The following is a 24,897-nucleotide window of genomic DNA, read 5'->3' as shown; positions in this document are numbered from 1 at the left end:
AGGGAGGGGGAGGCAGAGCCGGCCCCTTGCCCGGCTCCGGCCGCCCGGCCAGAAATAGCAATGTATTAAGGCTGCGCTTGGGGAGGCCGCTTCCCCGCGGAGCGACCCGCCGGCCCGGCACCCGACCGGCGTGCTCGGGGACGGTGCGCCGGGGTCGGGGTCCCCGCAAAGAGCGGCGGCCACCACCGCCGCGCCTCCCAGTGCTAAGCACGTGTAGGTAGGTAGGGACCCCCGGTGCGCCCCGCTGGCCCCTGCCCACAGACGGCTCGGCCTAGCCCCGGGAGGGCGAGCACGTGCGGCCCGCCGGCCCGGCCTCCCCGCCCCGCCAGTACGGCGGCCCGCCGGCCGCACGGCCCCGCAAGTGCCTCGGGCCGCCCGGGACGCAGCGCGGAGGTTCGCCTCCGCCGCCCTGCGCTCCTCCTGGAGCGGATGGTGGCCCCGCCGTTCCGGACGGAACGTAGTCGTGCGGCGTACATGTAGCCAACCCGCTCCGCATCCCCTGGCAGCCCCGGTGCCCCTCGCCGGTGCTCGCGCAGATTCCCCCGCGACCGGCCAATCTGCCGCTCACCCCTGTTCGCCGCAACCGCTGCGCAGCGCGCGCGCTCGGGTAAAGGCGCGTTCCGCCGCCGGTGCCGGATCGGGCCCCGCAGACCCGCGAGCGCCAGGCCCAGCCGGGTCGGGTCGGACGGGCAGTCTGGGACCGCGGCGATGCGAGCCTTGGGTGGAAAGCGCTACCATGCACCATTTGTTTTTCTGTTTCGTTTTCTTTCGTTTTCTTTCGTTTCGTTTCTGTTTCTTTCGTTTCTCCCGCCGGTAACGGGCGGCGAGCAGCTCCATGCAGCCAGTACGCCGCCGTGCCGGCGAGTAACGAGCCGAGTGAGTCTGCCGAGCCCCATCCCCACCACGAGTCCCCTGGTCCCGGCGCCGCGCCGAGCACCGGCCGAGCACCCCGGTACGGCGCGGCAGGGGGTGCCGCGGCCCCGCGACGGCGCCCTGCGGCCCCCGAACACCTCCAAGGGCTCAGCGCTTCTGCGGCGCGGGGAGAGGGCGCACTGAAAGAGGGGCGGGTGGTCCCAGGTAGTAAATTTCGTTGTGATTAAAATCCTGTCGCCTCACAGGGCCCGGATCGGCGCTGAGACAAGGCCACGGGGAGCCGGGCGCGCACGCCGGGCAGGTGAGTGTCCCGATGCCGGGGCTTCGCGGGGCCTTCCCAGGCGCTTCTCTGGTCGTTACCGTCCGGTGGCTCCGCCGTTAACGGTTCTGTCGGTACTCTAGTTTCCCCGGCTCCCGCCGCTCCGCACCCCCCGGAGAAACCCATTTACCGGCGGCGCAGCTCGGGACGGGAGCCCGTGTCTCGCGCACTTCGCGGCAGCTCGGGAGGTCCCCCTACCCGTTTTCCCGGCGCGCCGGATCGTTCCCACCGCGCCGCTTAAAACCCCTCGCCCTAAATTGCAAAGGATCTGTCTTTTTTCGCCTCCCCCTGCCCGATCCCGGTGCCGGCCACCTGATCCAGATGGTGGACAAGAAAAGGCGCTGACCGGAACCGGGCCTGATCCGTGCCCGGCTCTGCCGGTGCACGGAGAAGCCCGGGGCTGCCTCGCTACAGCAGCCCCAATGACAATTAGTAACAATTAGCACCTTATCGGTGTTACACATCCGCAGCCGGCCCAACAGGACCCGGCCCGCTCCCTCCCGCCACAGGGCCCGCTGCTGGGGAGGTGCAGGCGCGGAGGCCCAGCGGCAGGGCGGCGGGCTGCCGGGGCTCTGCACGGCGCCGCGCATTCCGGGAGCCCCGCGGCGGCCGATCTCTGTGGCGGGCACGGCAGCGGCGGCAATGAGAGCTACTGGGCCACAGTCCGGTGTTCCCCTGCCCGACTGTCTGCGGGAGCAGCAGCCACCGTGCCGAGAGCCCGGCCCCTGGGTCGCCTGGCTCCATCGCACTCCCGCCCGTAGCGGGATCCCGGACGGGCCGACCGCAGGCGCGGCCTGCGGGAATGGAGAGTCTGGGCATGGTGGAACCGGCGCCCCAGCTCGACCCTGTGGCGGTGGGAACCGTTCTCCCGCTGGAACCCGCTCAGTCGTGCCGCCGTCGGCCCCAGAGAGTGCTCGAGTAACCCATGCCCGCGGAGGGAGCAAGCCGCGGCCGGATCCCGACACGCGTGGGAGCACCCCTGTGTTATCCTGGCCTTTTCTGTGGCCCCCTCATTCCCCGCCAGTGCTCCCGATGCGGTAACCGAGCCCGTGCCTTCCCGCACTGCCGTCATGCCCTCTTTGGTGGGTCAGGTCCACTTCGTCAGGACACGAGTGGCCATTTCCTAGATGGGTAAGCCAAGGTAGCAGGGAGACGCTCGGGCCCGGTACGGGGCAGCAGGCGCCGAGCAGCACGACTGGGACGGTGCGAGTGGTCGGGTGTGGACGAGCCAGGGGAGGGCGCAGCCCTGGTACCTGCCGGCGGGTGTCAGCCCCAGGATGCAGCTCCGAGGCTTTACTAAGCCGGCTGGGCTGGGGTCACCGGGCTATTAATGGTTATTTTATTTATATCATTAGCGGTGTCCCCGCAGCTCTGTTTACAGCGGGGCCTTGTTGTCCCGGCCGCTCCTGCGCTCTGTTTAGACAGGGGATTATTGTAATGGATGGAGTTCGCCGTGCGGATGCTGCAGCGGAGCCAAGAGCCCCCCCGGGCCCAGGGGAAGGGGGGAGCAAGCCCTGCAGCGGCCGCGCACACCGCGGCTGGCGGGCAGCCCCCCTTTCTCTGGGCCCCGGGCGCAGGCAGCCCGGTAGCAGGCGACCGCGGCCGGGTGCCTCGCTCGGGGCGATGCTATCAGCCCCAGGGCTGCTAATTGCTCCATTAGTCTCGCGGGTGCAGAGTGCTGGAGCCGGCCCTGCGCTAATGGCCGTAAACAAACAAACATGTTAATCCGGCCCTGTCTCCAGCCCCGGTGTTCGGGGAGCCAACGAGGGACCGCGGCGCTGCCCCGGCGCGGCTGCGGGAGGCCCTCGGCGGGCGGCACCCACCTGCCCGCCACCCTGGGCAGTCCGGAGGCCCACGGGCCGGGGCCGGTGCGGACCCGCGCCGCCGGGAGCAGCCCCGCGCGCCCGGCTCTATTTACACAGAGCCTGCCCTTGTGTAAACGCTGCGCGCCGTGGTTTATCTCAGGGCCCGTCTGTTTCTCGTTCTCTGTCAGCAGCGGCCGGTGAAGGATGGCCCTTTCCCAGGGGCTCGACCCTGATTTATGTGAGAACCGCAGCGCGCCGGGGACGCCCCCGCACGGCGGGGCCGGCGACGCACCGCGGAGAGGCGGCGGGGTCCCGGGGCAGCGACCCGCTGATGGGGCCGCCGGTGGGAATGCGCCCGGCCCGCGCCGGCTTCGCACTCCGCGGGCACCTGCCGGCCTGCCAGGCGCCCACCGCGTAGCCCGGCACGGCGCTGAGCCCACTCCCGGGCGGTGGTCGGTCACGGCTCCGCGCCGCACGGTGCGCAGCGAGCGCACCCCGGGGGGCTTCGGAGGGAGCGGGCACGGCGAGGCCCCGACAGCAGCTCCCCGCCCGGGAGCACCCCCCCACAGTGCGTCCACCTGGGCACGGACCGGGGCCGTCGCCTCTACCGGGTCGAAGGACGGCTTTTATCCAAGCCCCGCCGCTTCCTCGGGAACCGTTTCATACCTTCTTCAAACGAAATGTTTTCTCTGTTCCCCAGAGGAACCGAGGGGCTCCTGCGGTGGAGCCAGGTCCGACAAGGGATGCTGCACACTCACCCAACAGCGTGCTGTCTTTATCTCCCACTGCCCTGTCCCAGCCCTGCCCGGGCGATGCCGGCACTGTCCTCTGCACTTGGGTCTTCCAGCTGACACCTGCCTCTACCTCTCAGTGTCGTGGTATCCCCCTGTCTTGGCTTTGCCAAGACTCACACACACAATGCCCATTTTATTCAGAAATACATCACTGCAAATATTGCTTTTCTTCAATGTTTTCTTGCTCCACGGGCACTGGCTGATTTACTTCACAGTTCTTCACAGTATAGGGATGTAAGATTTGGAAATATGTCCTAAAACAACACCTCCATGAGAAATTTGTTTTCTGAAGGCCAGACCCAGATTCTTCAGTGTCCTGAGAAATGCATATGTTTCCAAGGTGGGAGCTTGATTTGGGGGGAACCAGTAGCTGTGTGCAATATTCCGTGCTTAGCACTTTGGGGAATAGGAGCAGCACATGCAAGGGTGCTGATCATTGCAGCAAGATGAGCTCAGTAGGTTTGGACACCGAAGGGAAGGCTGCCCTTGATTTTTGTGCCCAATGGACCTGTGAAACTGAGGCTGATGCGTTGAGCTCAGTGACAGCCAAATTGCAGGAGCAGGTAAAGGTCATCCTACATCTGAGGCAATGCAGGGTAGGAAATGTCAGTACTAAGTGCCCCCTCCCGCCTGCTTTTATTTGGAGTCACTTGTGCACAAAGGATATCCAGTCTTCACAAAGACACCCTGTTGCACAACACAGCCCCGCGACTGTGGACGTGCAGAGGGCAGCAAAATACTTCTTCCTCTGGAGGAGAAGCTGTCATAAATCACAGTTTTCTGCTTGTGTGATGAGAAGGTTCTGAGGTCCTGTGTTGAGGCTTCTGTTGGAGGACACTGCCCTGAACGCGTGTACACAACCACCCTCTTGCCACTTATGCAGAGTAAAACCCACAGCCTTTCCAGAAGCGCCTTTACTCCGTGCCTTGGAAGCCATGGCTGCATGTTTACATCCATGAAGTTAAGAAGCAGGGCTGAAATTCATGCTTCAGCTGAGGCCCAGCATGAGGCTTGCTCACTATAGGGCAAGTACCACCACCATAGCGCTTAAGTGGAGCCTAAGTGGACCCTGGGCCTTGCATTGGCGGCCTGCCTGGTGCTGGATTTCAGCTCTGAGCCCAGGCCTGCAGCTCTGATTCATGCGTGTAATCCTGCTGAGGTCAGTGGGTTTCATCCTGCTCCCACCACAGTCCGCGGGACAGTTCACACGAGAGTGGCAGGGTCAGGCTCTGTGTTTGCATGTGCTGTAGAAAATGGAACAATTAAGATTAAACCAATTAAATTTTAACAGGTCTGGAAAGCGTTTTATTGCATAATAAATAGGAGGGATTAGCCATGTCGGCCTTTGCTGCGTGTGTGCAGTTCCTTGCTGTCCACAGCATTTGGTGTTCCTGTGGGCTGGGGACCTCCCTGAGCTGACAAACACACAGGGCTGGGAGCACAGCTGCATGCTGGCTCCCGTTCCTGTCCAGCACCTTTCCCTGAATCATTCTATTCTGGGTGCAATGCTTTTCTTAGCCTGAGCAAAGCCTTTTCTAGAATAAATTTTGCAAGCTATTTCTATAGGTATCCTTCAGGGAGAGGGAAGCCCATGCTTCTTCTGTACAGGCGTGCTGGTGAGGGGCGAGCGGCCAGGCTGGATATGCGCAAGGTGGTGACACGTCTCGTCTTGGAAACAGAGCTGATAAGTTCCTTTTGTTTGGGGCATCTGCCCAACAGCCAGTCCCCACTTCTCTCCCTGCTTAATCAAGATTCTCCTGGCTGTAAGCAGGGCTTGTTCCCATGCGGATGAGGCCATCCTGGAAACGGGTACCCCCAGAGCTGGCAAATCTGTGCCAAAAATGGCACATAGCTGTGGGTTTGCTGGAGTGGTTTGGGGGTAATCTGACTGAGAAAGGATGCAGAAACAAGCTTTGGCAGAAACTATGCTGCAACCTTGGCTGAGCATGGGGCAGTGCACAGGCGGTTACCTCTGTGGTGGCACTTGCTTGGCTCTGCTGGCATTCATCTATAGGGGCTGCTCCAAGGGACAACTGCAGTCAGGGGCTGGTTGCTCAGCTTCATTTTCTTAGCCATGACTCTCCTTGGGCCAGCTCAGCAGGGTTGTGCACTAATATCCCCCCGCCTTGCAACAACCTGCAGCTGGGGGAGAGGGAGGAAGACGGGCTGGGTAACCTCATCCTTTCTGTCTCTGGTGAGTAGATATGGGACAAGAGCCTGGCAGGCTCAGCCAAAAGGCATTTTGCACACTGCTTCCAGAGGCCGCCACAGGCCAGCTTTCCACATCGTGGTGAGTTTTTCTCTGGAAGCAGAACGGTTGCTGCAGGCGGGGACTGTGGCATGTTCGGGGACAGTGATGGCAAACAGCTCCCTGGCTGGCTAACGTGCCTGGAAAGGTTAATGGTGGAGCATGCACTTGGTCTGCACACTTCTAATAAACACCCATTCTTACGTTTTCCTTTAGAACAGTTTCTGTATTTTGCCATGGCTGCTCATATTGCTCCTTCCTGTGACATCTCCTCACCCACAGCCACTGTATAAATAGAGCAGTCCCTGTGTCCCGCACGCAGGCGAGCAGGTGGGAGATTTGAAAGCTTCTGTTAATAGTTTATCTCTGAGTCTGCCTAGTGAATTCTCCTCGTAGTTAGTGCACAGAAATTGTTAGTGTATCCTGATGATTCAGAACTTTCTAACAACAACTCGGGACCAAATTATAAACTGTTTTTGTATCTTGGAGTGGAGACTTGAGAGAGGATTCCTAATTGTTGTTATCCCCTCGGGGGCCAGAGCTGGATTATCCCACACAGGCTTCTCTGCAGACTTGTTTTTAGTCTATCGGTGGGCTCTCTGCCAGACTGAAGTGATGGGGAACTCAGTTTTCCAGATTTAAATCCCTCCACCCTTCCAACTCCACTTACACCTCTAAGGAAGAGTATGGATTAGAAAGGATTTGACCTCATGGGGCTTTGGTTTGGTGAAGATCTGTCCTTAAAAGCTTTTTTTTTTTTTATCCCCATGTAAACCTGCGTCTCAGCTCTACACCAGGAACGGGCAGAAGTGAAGAGCTGTGTTGTTTGAAGGGCAGAGATCTCCCATTTCTTTTAAAATACCTGCCTTTAATGGCATTTCATGCCAATGGTTTAACATGCAGGACAAGCAGGTGAGGATGGATGAGGGTGGTGTTTCTGGAGCAGGGCATGGCTGGACTTCTCCTGCCATGGTTACTGTGCTTCGGCCACACATGCAAAAGGCTGGATGTGCCCAAGGCTCCTCCAAAATGCGTCTGTGTGCCAGTAACAACAGGGCAGCATGGGTCCCTTGATACAGCTCTGGGCTTGTCTGTGTGCCTCTGTTGTCCCAGCACACAGGAGGCCATGGGCAGTCGTGCTTGGTCACTGTCACCAAAGAGAACTGGGATGCTCTCCCCAGGACCCATCCTGGTGGTCTCCTGCATGACCCGTCCTCCACTGGGAACCACCCGCGCAGCGACGCTGTGTTAGGCCAACAGTCCCAGGGCGCTGGGGCCATGGTGAAGGCATGGGGCCAAGGCAGCTCTTCCCTTCCTCATCCCCCGCTTTGCCGGGGAGGCAAGAGGCCACGTCGCTGGCCGTGCCCCATCCCGCTGGAAGCACTGACGCCTGTCTGGCTGCCGGGACACCCCGCTGGCCCCATCCCAGGCACGTTCCCCACGCCCGGCAGCAGCGAGCGGGCACCATGCTGCATCATGGGGCTGCCTGGACCCAGGCGCCCTTCTCCAAACATCCCTCCCGCTGCGCACCCGTGATACCCCTGCGGCTCACCCACGTCCGCCCCGCGCACCCGCCTTTGCTGACAGCGGGGAAAGTAGGAGCCATGTCCTTGCGCTGACCTTCGCCTGACCTTCCAGTAACGCTCAAGAAACCCTCGGAAAGGCTTTCTCATTGTGCAGCCCCAGGGTTTCCAGGGAATTAGTCAGCAGGCTGGAATTGTGCTCTGTGTATGTGACCCCCCCGCTCTCCACCACCCCCTCCCACCTCTCCCATCTCTGGAGCCGGACCGGTCCAAGAGATATGTTGCCAGGGTGACAGCGAGGTGTGATGGATGGACAGAGAGTGGCTGTGGAGTGGCAGGGCCGCTGGTCAGCAACCCAGGGCTGTGTTTATAAGAAGGAAGAGGCTGTTTCCTGGAGCTAACATAATGCAGCTCTAAAAAAGGCAGGGGAAATACATCATGCGAGGAGAGCGCAGCCTGGGGAGGGGAGGGCCACTGGGGAGTCCAGCACCAAAGTGAGCCTCCAGGTCAAGGTGCCTTTGACAGGGGCCTTTTTTATAGGCCATTTGCGTGAGAGTTCGCTGCTGTTTCTCTGCAGCCCTGACAGCGGCTCAAGGCCCAGCTGGGGTTTGGGGAGGGTCTAATCTAAACTCATTGCTTTCCAGCCTTTCACTTGCAGAACCTGCTGATTTATTTGGAAAATAAATAATTGTCACTGACTATTGTTTCATTGCTGCAGAATGACAGTCCTCCCCCTCGGTGTGTGTCCGTACTCTGTCCCTCAGTGGACACTCAGAGGTGGAGGGAGCCAGGGAAGGACCCCAGTGTAGAGAGATTGTGTGGCTGAGTCTGCAGCCCCCATCTGCCCCCACCTCACCAGGTTGCAGGAAACAGCGATGCTCAGAGCCACAGTCCCCACATGGGGTTGGGGACCCTGGAGCATCACTCATGGCACTCATGGTGTCTGGGCTCGGAGCTGGCACAGAGCTAACTGGCTGGAAAGGCAACGGGACATCTCATCCTCCTTCCCAAATGCCAGCTGTAACAGTTTTCTCCCTTTTAGCCACAACGCAGGTGTGCACAGTCCTCATGCCCAACTCCAGCATCTCCTCCCTGTGGGGCTGGGGTCTCTGCAGCCCCGCATACCCACAGCTGCGACAGCTGCAGCGTCATCCCTGTGCTTCGTGGCACCTCCGAACCCTACAACCACGCTCCCAATAATGCTACCCTTGCACTGGAGATCTGGCCGCAGGAGAAGCGGTGACTCCCGGTGTTGCAGATGCAGGTTTTGACTCCCAGTGCCGGAGCTGAGACCCCGTGGGGCTGGGGCAGCACCGCTCCCTCGCCCTGCGCTCTGCCCGGCCCTCCTCTCCTCCAGGACTTAACCATCCAGCGAATCCGAGAGCAGTGCCCCAGAAAACAGCTCCCCATTTTTCCATAAAAAAAAAAAAAAAATCCAATTAAAACATTTCAGAAAAGAATTTCACAAGGGGAAAAAAAAAAATCTGGGCTCATTCAGCTGTAAGTTCCACCATTTTCTATGTAGGTGCAAATTGCTTTTAGTACAGCTGCAAATTTATCAAAATGCTGGAAATCTTTCCTTCCTTCTTGTATTCCTTCTATTCTTACAACCTTTCAATAGCGGAGCAAGTGATATTGAATATAGGGTTTTACTTTTTTTCTTTTACAAGAGTGACAGAGCTTGAAAAGTGTCAGTGTAGGGAAGAAAAGATGAGAAAAGAGGGGAGGAAATCTAGTGTGAACATCAGATATTCTTCAAGCAGCTTCAGGGCTGGGGAGAAAAAGGCAACAAGGAAAACATGAAAACGCAGCGCTTCCAAATTTCAAACAGCTTTCTGGCTTAGGAAACAGAGATTTTAAAATTGTTTCAAAATATCCCATGGAAAAGTGAAATGAAAATTGTTTCCATAGAATAGATTTCAATCTAATTCATTTTGGGCAAGAAATTTTTCAGTAATTTTTATACTGAACAAGTATTATAATTTATTTTTTGGTTTTAAATAATAATAATAATTCTACCTCAATATAACAACAAAAATCTTCAATTTCCACCTTTTCAGCAAATATCTAGGTTGGGTCCTGTTCTCACTGCTGCAGAGTAATTTTTTTATTTCAAGTGGAGCCTCATTTTTGGCTTAGTGGTTAGCTTTTCTTTTTTTCTTCAGAAGAGTGTTCTGTCTTCAGCATTCTTCATACTTCCCCTGCTCTAATTCATGCAAATACTGCCACATGCACAAATTCCTCAATGAATTCAATATTAATCAGCAAACAATTGTTTTTTGCAGCCCAGCCTGATCGCTGTCTAAATGCCACTTTTAAAGTGTTTTATGAGTATTTGTATATTTAATGTTTGCATTGTTCTAAGTGACTTTTAACATTAGGTTCTCCCTCCCAGTTTTGGTTCAAAGTAACACGTTCACATGCACTTACATTTGAATTTGTGTTCGGTTCACATTTTATACAGCTGTATTGAGTGACATTCAAAGAAAACCCCAACCAATCCATATTTCTGAGTTGTATGGTTTTGTCTGACATATCCGTCACAGTGCAGGGGAAGGTGATCCATACTTCTGGCAGCCCCTGTGCCGGCAGCCCGGGGCTGTCCGGGGGAAGCTGGACCGTGCTGGTCCCCCAGCAGCCCCAGCCCCAGCCCCGCTGTGCGGGTGTTGTGGTGCTGCCGAGCTGCACCCCCTGACATCAGCTGCGAGCGTGGGCTGGTGTTTTTTTCAAAATACTGTTTATTACCGTTTCCACAACCAGTTTTTGTTGGATTTGTGTCGCTCCCCCTGTGGCACCCCCGGACTTGTGCTGCTGGCCGGGGGAAGTGGGGCTGATCCCGAGGGTGCCCGGGGCCTCATCTTTCCAGCTTGGCTAGGAAAGAGGGCTGCTGGCTCCTCTGCAAGCCGCCCCAGGTGGCCATCATATTTCTAAAGGACTTGTCTGTGGCTGCAGTAAGCTCATTAGCTAATTCCCCTATTACACAGCATCAACAGAAGCATGTGTGTTTGGGCTTCCAGGCAGCCCTCTCTCGTCTTTCTCCCCAGCTCTCCTCACTTCCTCATTACTCTCTTCTCTTTGTTTTAGCTAAGAAGGTAGGGTTTCTAAAAGCCCCCTTGGCCTGGCTATTTTGGGTGCAGTTTCATCCCTCCCTCGTCACTCCCAGTTGTGGGGTACCCCCAGCAAGAGGGGCTGCAGTGGGCAGAACCCTGATTGCCTGGCGGTGCAGCTCTTTCACCTCTGCTAAAGTGGCTTTTCGGGCCCGTTCGCATTTCTGTGTCAATCTTGGAGCTTGGACGGACAAATGTGCTGAGGGTTTGGTTCAGACAAAGCGAGGCGCAGGGAGGTTCCTAGGAAGGAGGCTGCAGTATGAAGCCGCCATGGTGGAATGCTGCTCTTTGCAGGGTGACCCCTGGTTTTGAAGGGGTTGATGGACTCTTGCATCTCGTTTGCAGAGCAACACCAAGCCACTTGCCCCCGACTCCGAACCCAGCGGACACTCACCCAAAGCCAGGGGGTCAGAGCCCATGGGGCCAAGTGTTTCGCCCCAAACATGGGGAGCCTGGGGGCCCTGTTCCCTTACCTCCTGCCCTGGGAGAAGCCCGGTCACAACCCCTGCCTGGGGAAGAGGGATGGACCTGGCATCCCACCCTCTTCCTTCTGGGGGGCCACATGCTGCAAAATCTACCTCGCGCCGGCACTTTCCGGCCCTCTGTGAGAATGTACGGTTTGTGGCTCCTTCATTGACTTTGAAGAATGTCCCTTTATTCACAATGTTATTTCCTTTAATCACTGTGAGGTTGCAGGAAATCTTCTTGGAAAATTGTTTCAGATTGGCTGGAATCACCGTACTGTTGCAGGGATGGAAAACTCACTTGAACTTGTTTTTATTTTACCCTAAAAAGTCACTGTCCCCAGAAGGTTCAGATGAATTTGGATAAACATGTGAGTTCCGAGGATTTAGTTGTTGAGCGTTTTTTTCCCCCCCTTTTTTTTTTTCCCAAATGAACCTCTGTGACATTCCAAGTTCCTGAGCTTTACTCAAGACCAGGGGTGCAGAACTGGAGGAAAAATGGGCCACTGGCATAAACAGATTGAAGACAGGCAAATACATCATTAAGGGACACCACATGCGAGTAGGGATAATGAAGCGGTAGGTGACAGCTTGGGCTGTCAGCTAAGAGCAAAACCAACTGAATTTTCTTCTACTTGAGGATATTTATGCAGGCTGACACAGGAAAACCAGGATGTGCTAACTCTTGACTTTCATAGGAATTTAGTCCCATTTCCACATGAAATTCTTGTGAGCAATGGAGAAACATGGTCTAAGGGAATCTGTGGCTACATGAGGGCACAACTGGCTGGAAAACTGTGTTGAAGGGCAACCAGTATTCAACCCTCAGACAGGGTCTGGTCTGGGGCTGCTTAGAGCTTTCCTCAGTGATTTTTACCTGCAGCACCAGTCTGTTAGGGCCTGCAAGAGTGCTTTTCTGGAGAACTTGGAGAAAGCTGAAATAAATCTGTTCATAAGAACAAATATAAGGCTTTTCTATTAATTGGGGAAAATGAACATTGCAAGCACTAGCTGGGGAATGAGTAAGGTTGTGCTGTGGGAAAGTAGCCGGAGGTGACAGTGGGTCCCGCAGGGAGAGTGAGCCAGCAGCATCCTGAGCGAGAAGAGCGAAATCAGACTGGGACGTATAAACCAGGTGTTTGTAAGACACCTGACGTGATCCTGCTGCACTTACAAAGTGTTAGCCTGAGCCTTGAATCCGACTTGGGGCTCAGCGTTTCAAGTTGTGGTTCTTGGAGAAAGCCCAGGGAACAACAAGATCAGAAATGCAGAAAACATGACATACTGGAGAAGGCTGAAGGACCAGGGTAGCTTAGTATCAAGAAGACTGCAGGGAAATAAGATAAAAGTCTTGAAATGCATAAAACCCTGTTACAAAGTGCGAGATAATGGGCTAATCCTTATTTTCAGAGTGGGTAGAGGAAGAAGCCATAGGCTCAACCTGCAATGACTGTGGTAAAGGAGATTAAAACTCGTTTTTCTTGGAAGTCCGTCTTCACCACTAGAGGCTAATTTTAGGAAGAGTTTAGACAAAAGCTCCACCAAGAAGGGTTTGCCTCGTTTGGGGGCAGGCAGACAGGCTAGGTGACCTTTCAAGGGCCTTCCAGGCTTATTTTTTATAATTCCTTGAATTTGGATACTGAAAAGAGAGAAGATAATTTTGCCTCTAGCCAGTCTATTTGGGACTGGTCCTTACCAGGTGTGTTTTGCTTCAGTTGTGAATGTCCAGGTTTCCATTATCTCTATCAGCTTTTTTTTCTTATTCAGTCCTAAGCTTTTTTTTTCCTATTCAGTCCTAAGCTTTTTTTTTCCATCCATTTTTTTGCCCATTTCTGTACAACACTTTGGCCCTGCTTTTCCTGGAAAGGTCACGTGCCTGTGCGATCCCCCTCCAAGACAAGGGCAGAGAGACCTTCTCTTCCTGACTTGATGGACTGTGTGGCATAATTGAGATCTAAGAGCATCCTGGGGAAGACCCCATGTCACTCATGAATTTGCCTGGTGACAGCCTCCTGGTGTTGGTTTCACTCCCATTGCAAGGCCCCTGTGGGTCATCCGTGGGCTGGGTGTTTTTGTCTTCCTAAAATTGTCGTTCCCCTCCATCTGTGAGTTTGCAGATGTCAACTGTTCAGTGTTTACACTGAGGTTGTGCGATGGGAATTTTTCTACGTGTGTTAGTAACACAATGTATTTTTACTCACAATGTTTAAGATTGGAGTTAGTCATTCCATCACCTATGCTGATCTCCCTGACTGCCTAGTTTTGTTACTTTTTCTAGGTCCGAATAACTTGGGGTTCCTCTAATGCACAAAAGCACATGGTCCTGAGGAACAAGGGAGTTCATGGTTTGGTCTTAAATCACTGGTGGTTAATCTGCCAGCCAATCAGCATTACTCAGAAAAATGTATGTCATATTTCTTATGCAGGTTTGTCTGCCTTTTAATTTCTAGCCATCGATTCCTGTTCTGCCTTTTTTGGCTGGAATAAAAACGCTTCGGCACACAGTATTTTCTTACTGTGACAGTACTTGTGCATAGCAGTCAAATTTCTTAAGCTTTTTCAAGAAGAAAACAGGTTGAGCTTGATTCTATCACTGTGGGGTGCATTCTCCTGCCCTTCTGTCTTTTCTGTGGCTGTTTTCTGCACCCTCTCTCATTTCACAGAATAATTTTGGCCTCAGGATCTCTGGCAGTACAGCCCGCCAGTTGGGCCTCAATCCATCAAATTTTGGAAATGTCTGAAGATACAGATCCCACTGCCTTGCTGGGTCCCGGTGCCAGTGCTCAGTTTTTAATGCACCTGTATCCCCCCTCTTCCAGTCCACTCCTCCACAGTCAGGCTGCAAGGATGCTATGGGAGATGGTGAAAATGAGCAGGGGGGAGTCACATCTATGGCTTTCCCTTCCTCTGCATTTTTTTTAAATGGGGCACCAGGCTAGCCACAACATCTCAGGGCTAGCATCCCTTCCCCTGCTGCATGAGACACTGCCTCGTAACTCCCCTTTGCTGTGCCCCCTGCTCTGATGCCCTGCACTGCATAAGCCATGTGGTCCTAGCATGGAGCTCACATCCAGCTGCTCACGTGAGAGACTCGAGAGCAACCCCACTCAGCACCAGAGCCCTGCCTTAGCCCCTGCCACCCAGAGGGATAGCCCACTTTCTTTGCCAACACATGCAACTTGGCATCCGGCTCAGTCAAAACCCACCACCAGGTGACTCCATCCCCTCTATCACACACTGGACTGCAGCCGAGGTTCGCAGCAGTGAGATGATGCTGACTCTCAGCTCACTTGTGCCTGTGCTGGGTACCAGAGTCCAGCACTGACCTTTCTTGACACCAATTCAGCAATACTGCCCTGTTGGGAACAACTTCTGGACACCAGTCGGGATGTAGGTAATGGGTGGGCAGTCAGCGTTAATTAGGACAAATGCTTAACTGGAATATTGTTAAGCATCTTGCAGATACCCGTGTCTGACACCGCAGCTCCCTGTGTCTCTGAAGCCATCGCTTTTGGTCCTTGTAGAGGTTTTCATTGTGGGGTATCAATAAAACCGTGACAGATGTATTGTTAACCCCCTCTCCACCACTTTCCCTCTTCAGCCCCTCTCTCTCCCCTCTTCCCGCTAAGGACAGGCAATCGGGAGGGAAAGAAGGACAGAGAGAGGCGAGATGGAAAAGTTAAAAATGTTTTACTAATGCTACTAATAAGAATAGAGAAGATAATACAAAATACACAAAACCAATCTTGAAAGTCCCAGCAACTGCAGAGCTGGCAACCAAAGTCCTGGATTGGACTGTGCAGCCAACCGGAGCTGGATTCTGTCTCTCACTAGGCCTGAGTTCGCAGGGACGACTAGCAAGGTCCTAATGTCAGCCATAAGAAAAAGGGACGAGATCCTCATGATCTCCCACTTTTATATGAAGTATTCACGTGAATGGAATGTTATACTCCGTTGGTCAGTTTCTTGGTCACCTGTTTCTCGTTGCCCCTCTCATGAGAGGTGCATCCATGCTTATCAATAACTTTGCATTCCATTGCTATGTTTACCAAAACATGTATCTGGTTCTCCAGGAAAATGCAGGTATTATGAAGGCTTTAGCTGACAGGCAAATTCGCTAAAAGAGAAACTTGTTTTTTAACAAAACCAGGACAGTCCTTCAGGCAGTTTGAGTCCTTACTTGAGTCCTACAGGCAAACCTCTTTGTATCCCATTTTCAAGCAAGATTTCCTTGGAAGATCCTATGAAGACAGCTATGGACTAATAATATCTTCACCATATATGGTGCATTTCACCCTCAGTTTGTGCGCGGCTGGGAGCGTGCGTTGTCCTGCACATTGCATGCAGCCAGCTGCTGCCCAGCGAGTGCCTGTTATCAGCCCAGCATGGCTGCACGCTGCCGACACCCAGGCTCGGGTACAAAAACCAGGTGCATTTTGGCCAGGGCCCTGCTTTTTCTTCCATGCAATGTCAAGGCTGGACAGGTTTGTCCTGTGCAGTGCAGATGACTGCTAACGCTTACGTGTGCTTTTATAGTGTAGCATTTCAAAGGGCTGGTTGCAAGGAGGTGCATGCACATTTCCTGTACGTCTGGCCAAAAATCTGGTACTTGAGAGTGCCGGGGAACCCTAGTTTTGCAGAGCATGCTATTTTGATGTTCACAAAAGACAAAACATTGCCAAAACCTGGGAAACAGTGAGGAAGGTGCCAGCATTATTTTCCTGCCCCTGGCTCCGCTCAGTTTTATTTCTCACTCTGCCCCTGCATGACTAGCCAGCTGGCTTGCTCCTGCAGCATGCAAGTCCCAGCCCTGTGAGAGACAGTGGTGGGATATGTCTCAGCTGGGATGGGGGCTCAGGTTTAGCTTTGCTCTATGCCAGTGACTTGGAGGTGGCCAAGGCATGAGCAACTGCACCAGTGCTGGTGTGACACCTGCCAGGCTGGGGGACTGCAGGTGTCTGGCTCCGCAGGGCAGATAGATCCCCTGGTGCCAACCATGCCAGCAGGGCCACATCTTGTGCAGGTCATCCCTCTCAAACCTGTCCAAATGTGCCTGGGCTCTCTAATGGCCAGACAGGATGACAGACCCAGTGCTTCCAGGTCTCCTCTCATGACATCCGCCAAGTCCCCTTCCCGCACTAATCTTGTCATTCTATCCAAAACAATTATGGAGGGCTTGTTGTTTTTGGCACAGTCCTTTATTTACAAATCCCATCCTGCTTATAGCTCATGGTTTCATTATCCTCTAGATGTTTACAGAGCTCCTTTTCTTAATATTTGTGCCATTATTTTACTAGGGACCCGGGTGAGACTTTCCAGATAGTAATTGTCTGGCTCATCCTCTCCCCCATCAGCTCTTTCTGCAGAAGTGCACATCTCCCTGTTGCCCCTGCCTGCCTTGGGACACCCGGTGGGACAGGGATAGGCAAGACTGTGGGCAATAGCAGAGGGTTCCCTGCTCTGAGGATTCAGGGAGGGATGTGCAAAGGGGGCAAAGGAGTCCTGCTGCACCTCACTGCCTGCACCCCATGTGCACCCTGCAGCACCTTGTTGCTGCCACAGGGTCACTGATGTCCTCCTGGAGCCTCGCACTCCTGATGGGCACCTCCTGTCCTTTGTTCCCCCCACGTGCCTGTGTTCCCAGGCTCAGGGCATGGGTACACATCCCTGGCTGGGGCACTAGCCCCTTGGCAGGCTTTTGGCTGGCGGGGGACGGTGTCCTGGGAAGGCAGACAGTGGTAAAGCTGACGCTGGGATTTGGAGGTAATTAGCATTGTGCAGACATGGGTTGGTGGCTTATGCTCTGCATTGCTCTGATGCTGGTCCCTGCCCCTGAGCCATCTGTCACAGGGGCTTGTTTAACCTTCTTTGCCACAATATCTCGCAGTCTTTAATCTGTTTATCCTAGTAACCCCGCTACGAGGTAAAGGATGGTTATCCTCATTTCAGAGGTAGGGAACTGAAGGGATTCTTTTCAAATGTAGATCAGTGCTTAATGATGCAGAGATAAAGATTTTAAAAACATGCCCAAGACAACAGGTGTGTAACTGAGATGGGTGTTTCTACAAATCTCATTAAGCACCTCTGCCTTGTTCAGCTGGTGCTATTTTGGGGCAGACCTGGCACAGGGACCTGCAGAGGTGTCAGGCAGGCTCTCAGCCTCCTGGCCCATGAGCCAGATACAGGCCGGGGACGAGGGCACAGAGCTGACCCCATGCCTGCCGTTCAGCTCCCTAGGTACACTGGGGTGTGCAGTGCCACAGCAGCCTCTGCAAAAAGCACATGCTAAGACCTGAATTGCATGAGTGCATAAGATTCTCAGTTGCATTTAGGGATTAAAATTAATGATTGTGCTGCAAATGTGCGCATAAAAAGTGTAAGGTAGGGGTGCTTGTGCAGTATTCCTCTGGCTGTGCAGAACAGGCACCGTAGAACCTGCTGCACTGCTGAATGAGGAAAGAGCAATAACAGCAGGGTCTCTTTGCTGTCACTGCCTGTGCAATTGCTATCTAGTGTAGATCCAGTTAAAAACCCCAAGCTGTGGTTTCTGCACAGTGATTCTGGCGGAGATGTCAGCGGTGGCTGTACAGGCCCTCCCCGGTGGCTGGCCGGCAGGTTTGGTGAAGGTCTCCCCGCTGCTGCTGCTACTCCCGGGCAATTGTTGCTGCGCTTGTGGGAATGCGGCGGCTCGGGCTGCGCGGAGGTCAGAGCTTTTGTCTTGCTGCAGGGAGTTTATCTCTGTGGATCTTGCCTCCTTTCCTGGGTCAGACTTCACCTCCGCTGTTATCAGCAAACGCAGGAACAGCCCGGTCCAGAGCCGGGCTGTATAGGAACCTCTCGACCCCCTTGCAGGGGGAGGCAGTGCTCTCACATTCCTCCCACGCTAATGGGCACCAGCCTGGCTCAAGCCCAAGGCACGGGGATGGGACATGCATAGCCCTCTGGTCACTCTTCCTCCCGTGCCACTTCAACAGCACTGTTTCTGTGTTCCCTGGCACTACTGGGCACAGGCAGCAGCACCATGTGCAAGCAGCAGCCCCATGCTTGGAGCGTGGCCATGCATTTTGCAGTGGTGGCTGCAGTCAGCAGCAAAGGAGGAGGCAACAGAGCCATTGGGGCCCTCTCCAGTCTCATCTCCTGTTGGGTCCTCCAACCCAAGCACAGAGGGGACACATCCCCACTGGCAGTGCCAGTGGCACCAATTCCCCCTTTCCTGCTGGGCTGCCCCATCCCAGTGCAGCCTCTCCTTCCCAGCAGCTCCAGCCGGACCCCTCCAGCTGTCTCCACAAACCCAAACCATTAGCATTTCCTGTTCAAACATTTCCAATAAATAAATGGAGACATCATGCCACAAGCCCGCAAGTGACCCAGAGGCGGGTCCAAGGCCGGGATGGACACGACCACCCAGCACCCGACCCCCTGGCTGGGCGCCAGCCCTGCTTTTGTTTGAATTCCCGGGTGAGTAAGTGCTCGTCTGACGCCAGCCAAAACACTGTAAGAAATTATTTTTTATATTAAATAAATTGTTTTCAGTAAATCTGATCCTACACCGAGGTCCAGAAGCTACCCGCAGCACCGGGCTCCCTGCAAGGATCAGGTCCTCATTCCTGGCTTCCTCCCAGCTATGCCAGGGCACACACCCTGCACGGAGGAGTCCAGCTGGGACCAGCTGTGCTACAGATGCCTCCATCCCACTGACCCCACTGGTGCAGCCAGGCTCCCGCGCTGCCCAGCAGCCTGTGCATGCCACGGTGGAGCAGCTCCCTGCGCCACATTAGGCATCTCTGTCCTGGGGCATGAGCCAGGCTCACTGGTGGGGGCCAGAGGCTTTGACAGGGGGGTCACTGCCTCTGCAGCACCACAGGCCCTGGGGTTGGCAGCTATCTCCCCACATCAAGCCTCCCAAAAACACTTTTGCTGTGCAAAAGTCCATCCCTTGACATAGCAATGTCTGTCCCGCTCCAAGGCTGGTGATGCGTGGGGATCAATGGCCCCATTTTTTCTCCATTGGTCCTCTGGGAAACCATCTTGAGTGCACCAGGGTACCTGGCATCAGTGCTTGGGCAGGTCATGGTCCATGGGCTGGTCTCCAGAACATCTACTAGCGAGTGCTGATGCAAAAGGAAAAATTAGGGGAAAGCAGATCTTTGAAACATCCTTTACCAGCCCCAGTGGCTCGTTCCATGGTGAGCACTGGGACCAGTCCATCTCTTGCCTCTTTCAGGGCCAGTGCTCCTCCGGCGTCCCTGTGCTCCTCCTGGGTGGCTGGGGGCTGAGCAGGTGCAGAGAAGGTGAGCATGGCCACAGGGTAGGTCCTGAGTGACCCGTGGGCTGGGCTCCAGAGACACCAGGACTAATGTGCAAAATGGCTTTAAAGAGAGAAATGGTGAACCTCTGGCTGTGCCCAAGCAGCAGTGGTGGCAGGAGAGGCTGGTGGATGTGCTCCTTCTCAGGGGTGCACAGGCTTTGTCCTTGCTGCTCTGGCTCACTCTCTGGAAGCAAAGAAGATGGATTTGGAGCTAACGAAGCTCTGTCATGGTGGCAATTAAGAAAAAAAAAACACAAATGTATCTTCCACTATTTTTTTAAGTTACGTTTTGCTGAAGCCGAATCTTCCTGCAGAAACATGGTGATTAAAGGAGAAATTTTGCTGTTGAAGTTTTCTGAAGCATTAAGAGGTGGAAATGTTCTTTGAAAGTGAAGATGTAGATGTCCTGTTCCAGAAGTCTTCATTCAGTGGGATGTTATGCTCAGGCATTGTAAAACTTCAGAAACTGAAATATAGTGAAACCACACTTTATTTGTTTTGTGAAGAAATGATAAAGTCTTTTCTGATTTGGACTTATTTCATTTTTGTAGAGCTTCTGCCTTGCTCAAGGGAGACTCGTGTTGCTCCCACCTGCAGCAGGTGAGAGAGGAGGTGGGACGATGTGTCAAGGGGCAGGTTGTCGCTGTAGGTATGGTGGCCAAGAAAGCACCTACTCAGCATCTGCATGTTCACCTGCAGCTCAGCAGAGCAGGAACAGGTTTTTTTTTTTGGTGCTGATAGCTGAAATCCCTGGCACTCCCTGTCTGTGTTTGCGGTGGGGCTGGCAGGGTGGGAGGACAGGAGATAGGTGCTGCAGGGCAGCGTGGCCAGGGCTCGGACTCAGGGGCATCTGTGGGGCTGTGTGTGGGCACTGCCTGTCCCTGGCCATGTTGGGGTCCAAGTGCACCGGTGCAGCAGGAAGGCAGCAGTGCGGGCCCCTTCCCAGCCCCTGATGGTGCCCCTCGACAGGACCTGTGGCCCCAGCTGCCACCAGGGCTTGGTGCCATCAACACTTGCAGGCGTTGACAGATGGACCCCGTGAGGGGCTGATGGGGACCGGAAACTCCTGATCCCTCTTTATCTGCCCCTCGCCCTGCTCTCTCATCTCCCCGTCATGTTCTCTGTCTCGCCTGGTATCTCATGCTCCTATTCCTGCACCACCCTGGCTGCTGGGGGGGGTTCCCACCCTTTGCAGCATCCCATAGCCAGGCGCCAGCCCCAGGCTCCCCCATCCCAGCCACAGCATGGGGTGCCAGACACCTCTAGGACCTGCTGAGCTTGCTGCCTGCAGGGAGCAATAGTCCTGAGCAAGGGGAGGCACCTTGGGTGCCCCCGACCCATGTCTGCACACTGAGCATCAGCCACAGCAGCAGGCCGGTCCCAGCGGGGGGCTCTGCACTGCAGGTTGGAGTGGGAAGAAAGGATCAAGCCCAGCCTGGCATCATCCTGTGCACTGAGGAGGTGAAGGAGGCTTGCTGCTGTCTTCCCCAAGCTTGCTGGCTGTTCCTGGGCCAGGGTCCAGCTGGGTACCAGCTCAAAAACAGCCACAATCCTTTCACTTGGCTCTCCTGGCATCCCTGATCCTCATCATTCCATTACAAACCCACTGCCCCAGCGGCGTGGGGGTCAGGATCTGCAGTTAATGTAGCTGCCCCTAAACGCACTGCAAGAGATCAGCTAATCTGATAATTACAGCAACAAAAGCCATTTAGACAAACCATGACCTGACCCCGGGAGCTTGGAATGAAAACATTTTACCCTCCTCTGTCTGGATCCAGCACTGAGAAAACATCTGTATTCAGAGGATGGCTGGGAAAACAGCCCACGCACAGCACCCACTGGGAACAGCTACAGCCCGGCTCCCTGCCTGCACGCTGCCTATGCCCAGCACCAGCCCAAAATGGGCAATGCCTTGGGGCAGGGCAGCCTAAACCCTTGTGGTGGTGCCAGGTTCGAGGGCATCCCAATGCTGGGCAAGGCTCTTTGGCAAGGAGGAGGATGAGGCAGAGGACAGAGAGATGTGAGGGTGGATCTTGCACAGGTGAGTTAAGGAGATGCAATGAGTAGAACTCATGTGCACTCTCTGAGAAAGGGCTTTTTTCCAATCCCAGATGAGGCTCAATGATGTGGGGAGGGCAGCACCTTGTCTCCAGCAGTCCCTGCATCCCTGTGGGAGCCTGAGCTCTGCAGGAGCCAGGCTGGCTGCTGAGCCCCACCACCTCTGGCTCCCAGGAGGGGCTGAGTGCGGGGGGCCGTGCCTGTGTGCGGTGTGGTTTGTGCAACCGGGGGGCTCTTTTGCTCCAGGTAAAATGTGCAAGCCTTCCCGTTGAGTGGCAGGTCATTGCTGGCTGTCAGTTTGAGGCAGGAGATGAAGGGAGGGTTGCCTCAGGGCCAGCTCCCATGTTTCTCCTGCTTTTACATACATTTTGGTGGCACCCTTTGTGTAGGCTGGGGAGATAAAAGCTCAGGGCCAGAGGGATCTTGCTAACACACAACCACCCAGCTCGGGGGCCCGGCGGCCTGCTGCTTTGTGCCTGTCTGTCTCGTTCCTGCATCTGTTCCCAGCGGAGCCCCACTCTGTGCTGCCAAGGGCATGGGACGCCAGCTGGGCTGGGGGCAGCCAGTTGTACCATCAGGTAACGTCTGCTGGGTCAGTGACCCCAGCCTTGCAGGCATGGGCAGTGGCACAGATGGTTTCCACTGGACCGACAGCACTGAGCTCATGTTGTCCAGGCATCCCCGAGGAAGGGGAGCCAGACAGTGCTGATTTGGGGAAACTGCATTTTTTCCTGCAAATGGCACTGCTCAGCCTGCTCTGGCGGTCCCAAGCAGTGGCTTGGTGCATCCAGCTTGGCAGGCAGCGCCCCTGTGCCTTCGTGACTTCCCTGCTCTACACTGAGAAAGGGCTTGGCCCTGTCCCCAAATATCCCAGTGCTCTTTGGAGAGTTGTAGGATTAGAAACCAGTAAGTACAGTGGGAGCCTGCCAGTCTGGGGACTCCTCGGCACTTCTGTCTCCTCCAGAAATAGGATGCTCTAAGCAGCCTTGGTTGGATTTTCCCATCACAGCATTGCACTTGCACGGTGCTTTACTCCTTGTGAGCAGAAAACATTAGCTACGCTGCAGTGGGCTACCCTCATTCACCTCTGATGCCCTTGTTCTCGACAGCTGCTTTCCTGCTCAGCACTGCGGCATCTCTCATTTAGCAGCATCCACAGACCTCAAGAAACCCAAGTGCTCTTAATTCAGTTGGGGCCAGAGTTAAGCATCAGGTTAGAGTTAAGGTTAGGGTTAGACTTAAGGTTAGGGTTGGAGTTAAGGGTAGGGTTCGCAAATGCACTCTCAGCACCTTGTCAAGGTCAGGCATTTGCAGGGCTCACAGCTATTGCAGATTCCAGACCTGAAGCCCTTTCTGGGTTTCTGTTTGGCCTTTTCTCAAGGGCTGATAGAAGTTTCGTTTGAGTTGAGCTAAAAACTCCACCAGGGCCAAGGCTTTGGTCTAGCACTGCTGTCTTGCTCCTCTGCCTGTCCTATTATGCTGTTTACTCCGAAGACAGAAGTGTTGGCATGGTGCTGTGCCGCCAGGCAGCTCTGCCTCTTCTTCGCTCTCATGCTAAGCAGAAAGTGCACTGGGCAGTTCTTCCAGGTGCTGCCCGGAGCTGGGGGAGGCAAGAGCTGTGCCCCTGGGCTCCCTCTCAGGCAACTGGGCTGCTGAGCCACCTTAGGCATGGGAGGGAGGCAAGGAGCCAAACTGGTTTTCAGAGAGATCTTGGCTGGGTTAACAAAGGGAGTGCATGACATGAGTTGTCTGCTAAAGTGTTTGGGGACAGCATGGCCTTTCCTGTCCTGTATCCCCGTGTTTTATGTCACGAGGGGTAGGGGGGTCGCGCTACTGGAGCTGTTGTTCACGACGTCCTTCTCTTTTCCCTCGAAGCTTTTCCCAGATGCTGCAGGATCGCGGGCGGATTCCCACAAACTTCAAAAGCCGCTTGAGACAGGCGGCGGGTTCCTAACGGAGCCGGCCTGGCACCGGGCGGCAGCGACACCCCTCCCGGGGGAGGCGTGCGGGGAGCCGCGGGTGGGATGCTCGGGCAGCCCCGGGCCACCTCCCGCCTGTCCCGTCGGGCCGGGCTGGAGCCGGTCACGCCTTGAGGTAGCGCTGCCGGCGGGGGTTGCGGGCGGAGCGGCTGGGCCGCACGGGGCGGTGCTGCCGGTGGAGCGGTGCGCGGGCCGGCTCTGCCCTCTGCCGACATTCCCCAGCACAGCCGCCGCTTCCAGCCCTGCGCCGTCCCATCGGGCCCCGCGACGGCATCTGCCTCCTCCCCGTACGGCTGGAGCGAGGCTCCCCGGGCGATGGGCGGCCCGCAAGAAGCACAGAGGGTCGGGCGCACCGTAGGAAAGCGCTGTGCCTGCAGGAGGGATGCGGAGTTTGGCAGCGAGGCACCAGGAGAAATTCCTTGCGGATAAGTGCGATGCCATGAGTTGGGGGAGAAGGATTCCGAGCTAACAAGTGATCCTACACGCTCCCCGTGGCCCAGATCAGGGCTCGTCTTGGCGGTGGCTGCAACCGCTCAGAGGGTCTTGCTGGCAGGGGAGGTTTCCACGGGGCTGGGAGGGTCTCAGTAGGACACCCCATGGCGCCTGGCCTGCAGCTGGCTGACAGTCAGGAAAGTACCTTAAAAACACGGATAAGATGCAGTGGGGGAATCCCCGTGACCCGCCCTGGCATGGAAACATGCATGGTGCTCACAGCTGTCCTTATCCTGTCCTGGGCCACTGCACCCCTGGTACAACCCCACACCCTAGGCACTGCACCAGGACCCATCACACCTGGCCACAGCGCTACTGGAACCTTCCTGCACCCTCCAAACCTTGCACCTTGGCACCAGCCTGCACCCCGGGCACGGCACACCTGCAGCTGTCGTGCACCCCAGCTTTACACTCCAGGGCTGATCTGCATTCACACATATGTTGCACCCCCGGGCCCCCTATGGGCACCGTGCCGTGCCCCCCGAGCATCACACCCCCGAGCAGTGCCGCAGAGCAGCGCTGACTCGGGCACGGCATCCCCAGCAGCGCCACGTACCACCGGCACTGCAGCTCTGGGACCCCACGCCCCACTGGACGCTGCACTCCCGCAGCCCCTGCGATGGCTCTGCATTGCTGCGCCGCGGCCCCGGCCCCGCCGGCACCTCCCGACCAGGCTCCCGGACCCCGGCCCGGCCCGGCCCCGGCCGGGCGTCACCCCGGGGCGGCCCCGCCGCCCGCCCAACCCGCGCGCGCAGGGGAGCGGGTGTGGCCGAGGGGCCGCCGACCGCCAATAGGCAGCGCCTGCGTCTCCGCGCCGCTGGCGTTAACGGGCGTGGCAACCGCCACCGGACCACGTCCCCGCCGCGATTGGCTGCCCGCGCTCCGCCCAAAGCGCTGCAGGGCCGCCGCTGGCTGGCCGCGGGGGCG

General features: G+C 55.7%; 1 long non-coding RNA gene across 1 annotated transcript; it reads left to right on the top strand.

Annotated features, from left to right (window-relative positions):
• Positions 1–76: 76 nt before the first annotated feature.
• On the top strand, positions 77–5,079 carry LOC135579762 (uncharacterized). The gene is made up of 2 exons (XR_010473466.1): positions 77–217; positions 1,119–5,079. It is a non-coding gene; the product is annotated as an uncharacterized LOC135579762 (long non-coding RNA).
• The last annotated feature ends 19,818 nt before the right edge of the window (positions 5,080–24,897 follow it).

This window comes from Columba livia, chromosome 6 (genome assembly GCF_036013475.1).
Source record: "Columba livia isolate bColLiv1 breed racing homer chromosome 6, bColLiv1.pat.W.v2, whole genome shotgun sequence".
Taxonomy (NCBI): Eukaryota; Metazoa; Chordata; class Aves; order Columbiformes; family Columbidae; genus Columba; species Columba livia.
This window is presented reverse-complemented; position numbering and strand designations above follow the sequence as displayed.